This window comes from Cebus imitator, unplaced genomic scaffold (genome assembly GCF_001604975.1).
Source record: "Cebus imitator isolate Cc_AM_T3 unplaced genomic scaffold, Cebus_imitator-1.0 Scaffold858, whole genome shotgun sequence".
In the NCBI taxonomy this organism is placed as follows: Eukaryota; Metazoa; Chordata; class Mammalia; order Primates; family Cebidae; genus Cebus; species Cebus imitator.
The window spans coordinates 4,683-8,333 of record NW_016108173.1 but is presented as its reverse complement, the minus strand read 5'-3'; the positions used below and the strand labels follow the sequence as shown (position 1 = coordinate 8,333).

At 42.7% G+C, this 3,651-nt stretch overlaps 1 non-coding gene across 1 annotated transcript; it reads right to left on the bottom strand.

The window, feature by feature from the left end:
- Positions 1-2,721: 2,721 nt before the first annotated feature.
- LOC119469815 lies at positions 2,722-2,825 on the bottom strand. The gene has a single exon (XR_005198660.1). It is a non-coding gene; the product is annotated as a small nucleolar RNA U13 (small nucleolar RNA).
- Between the last annotated feature and the right edge of the window lie 826 nt (positions 2,826-3,651).

Sequence of the window (3,651 nt, the reverse complement as noted above, 5' to 3'; positions counted from 1 at the left end):
TTACATGTTTTATATTCTACCAGATTATCTGAGATTTACATAGAGCAGACATTGAGTAATTGCTTATTCCTTCAAAAAGCTGTTTGTCAATGAAACCTATAGGAAGATGTGATTTTATTTTTAACCTATTAGATTGTAAAAAATATCCGAAAGTTTGATAATGTGCTGTGTTACCAAGAAATGGAGACACGGCCTCATCTGTTGCTGGTGGGACTGTCCATTGGTGTAACTTCTGTGGAAGACATTGTAGAGATATCTGTCCATATGGAAAAGATGCACACTCCTGACCTAGGGACTACACTTCCAGGAATTTATCCCTCAGAGGTTACTTATGACAGTATTGTTTATATTAGCAAAAGATTGTGTGTTAGGCTGTTTTTGCACTGCTCTAAAGAAATATCTGAGACTGGGTAATTTATAAAGAAAAGAGGTTTAATTGGCTCTTGGGTTTGCAGGCTGTATAAGCATGGCACAGGCATCTGCTCTGCTTCTGATGAGGCCTCAGTAAGCTTCCAGTCATTGTGGAAGGTGAAGGGGGTGCAGGTACTGAGAGCAGGAGCGAGAGAGGCAAGGAGATGCCACACGTTTTTAAACAACCAGATGGCTCATGACTCAGAACAAGAGCTCAGTCATGAGGACAGCATCAAGCCATTCATTCAGGGTTTGCCCCAGGACCTAAACACCTCCCATCAGGCCTCACCTCCAACACGGGATCACATTTCAACATCAGATTTGGAGGAGACGAACATCCAAACCGTAGCAGATTGGAAGTAACCTAAATGTCTATTGATAGGAGGCTGGTTACACTGTCATACACTCATAGCCGGGGTCATATGTGTGCCCATGGGGCATGATGTGCAGGATCAGGACTGATCTAGGCTGGGATCTCACAGATGTGGTGGCAGAGGGACCAGATGACTCAACTGTGTGGGCAGGAGAACAATCATTAGACTGATTCCAGACCCCATATGGGTGTCGATGGATTTCTTGTGTTGACAGAGCCCTGCATGGCAGCCCGGCCATGGGGAAGATGACAGGCTTCCGAGTCAAGCTGACATGGGCTTCATGTCAGCTACAGTATGCCCTTTGTGACTTTAGGCCTATGACCAAACTTCTCTGTGACTCAGCTTCTTTATCCGCACATGGTAACAGTTCCATGGCATTATTGATATGATGTATGTTGTGTCTGAGGCACAGAACAGGTGGTCAGTAAAAAATAATTTTTCTGAGTCAATAATGGTAGCTCACGCCTGTAATCTCAGAGCTTTTGAAGGCCAAGGCAGGAGGATCGCTTGAGGCCAGGAGTTCAAGAGCAGCTTGAGGCAACAGAGTGAGACTCCGTCTCTACAAAATATAAAAACATAGTGGGCATGGTGGTGCGTGCCTGTTGTCCTAGCTACTTGGGAAGTTGAGGGAGGAGGATCGCCTGAGGCCAGGCATTTGAGGCTCTAGTGAGCTATGATTGTGCCTCCTGCCTTAGCCTCCCAAGTGGCTGGGACTATAATGGCATGCCACCATGCCTAGCTAATTCTAGTTATTTATTTATTTATTTATTTTTATAGCAGCCTTGCTTTGATGGCTAGACTGGTCTCAAATTCCTGGCCTCAAGTGAATCTCCCCACTCGGCCTCCCAAAGCTCCGAGATTATAGGTGTGAACCACTGCGCCCAACTGAGATTCTGTTTTCTGATGTCTGCATCTAAGGTCTCCAGTTCCCCAACATTATAACGAAAGACTCACAAGGACTGTGGGAGTGATGAGCCAAGAGCTGTGGATGAAACTGATGTATATATATGTATATCTCATAATGTCGCAATAGCATACAATAGAACTTGCCTTCTACATAGCTCTGTTCCTCCCCCTTTATGTTGCTATTATCACAAATTACGTCCTTATACATTTTGTACCCATCAACGTAGATATATAATTACTGTATTGTGCAAATTGTGTATTATTGGTCCTTTATACCAAATGAAGAAGAATGAAGTTAAATACAGAAACTTGATTAATGTTGACTTTTCTGTTTACTAATATGGTTATCATTACTGGTAATTTTCTTTCTTCACGTAGATTTTAGTCTAGCATCCTTTTGTGTTGGCCTGAAGGACTGTTTTTAGTGTTTCTTGTTGGTTAGGACTGCTACTGAAGAACTCTGTCAGTTTTTGTTTATTTGAAAATGTCTCAATTTTCCCTTCACTTGAAAAAAAATAGACTTTATTTTTTAGAGCTGGTTTTGGTTCATGGCAATATTGAGCAGGGTGGAAGAGAGATCCCACATGCCCTCCACTTCTGCCCTGCACAGCCCCCTTCACCGTCAGTGTCCCGCCCCAGCCTGGTCCTTTCATTACACTTGATGGACCCACATAGACACACCTTCCCCTCCAGAGACCAAGGTTGATGTTAGGGTTCATTCTTGGTGTTGTACATTCTGTGGGTTTTAACAAATGTAAAATGACATGCCTCCACTATTAGAGTATCATACATAGTAGTTCCACTAACCTAAAATTCCTCGTCTCCCCCTGTTCATTCCTCCCTTCCCTCCACCTCTGGCAACCACTGATCTTTTTACCATCTCCACAGTTTTAGGATTTACAAGGTCATATACTTGGAATCATGTAGTATGTAGCCTTTCAAATTGCTTTCTGTCACTTAGCAATATGCATTTAAGTTTCTTCCATGTATTTTCATGCCTTCAGAGCTTATTTTTTCTTTCCTCTTTTTATGTCAGATGAGTAATGCGCCAACATCATAACAAGATTTCAGGCTAGCACATCTCACACATGCATGTGAACACCCAGCTATCGCACTTATGAACTACAAGAGAATCACTCATTTCTTCTTAGTGCTGAATAATAGCCCCTCATCTGATGTACCACACTTGATCTATTCAGCTACTGAAAGACATCTTAGTTGCACCCAAGTTTTGGCAATTCTGATTAAAGCTGCTATAAACATCCAGGTATGGTTTTTGTGTGGACATAAAATTTCAACTTATTTAAGTAAATACCAAGAAGTACAATTGTTGGATTGCATTGTAAGAATATGTTTGGTTTTGTAAGAAACTGCCAAACTCTTCCAAAGAGGCTGCCTCATTTACATTCCCGGCAGCAGTGAATGAGTTTGGGTTGCTCCTGATTCTTGTATTTGTTGGTATCAGTGTTTTGCCTTTTTGCCATGCTAATGGGTATGTCCCTGTTTTGTTTGTGTTTCCCTGGAGGCATATAATTTTGAGCATCTTCATATGCATATTTGCCATTTGTATATGTTCTTAGATGAGGTGTTCACATCTTCTGCCCATTGTTTAATTGAGGTTTTTTTCTTATTGTGGAGTTTTTTTGTGTGTGTTTTTGTTGTTGTTGTTTTTTGAGACCGTGTCTTGCTCTGTTGCCCAGGATGGAGTGCATTGGTGCGATCTCAGCTCACTGCAACCTCTGCCTCCCGGGTTTAAGCAATTCTCCTGCCTCAGCCTCCTGAGTAGCTGGGATTGTAGGCACATGCCACCACGACTGGCTAATTTTTGTATTTTTAGTAGAGATGGGTTTCACCATGTTGGTCAGGCTGGTCTCGAACTCCTGACCTCGTGATCCGCCCGCCTCAGACTTGGCCTCCCAAAGTGTTGGGATTACAGGCGTGAACCACCGCACCCAACCTT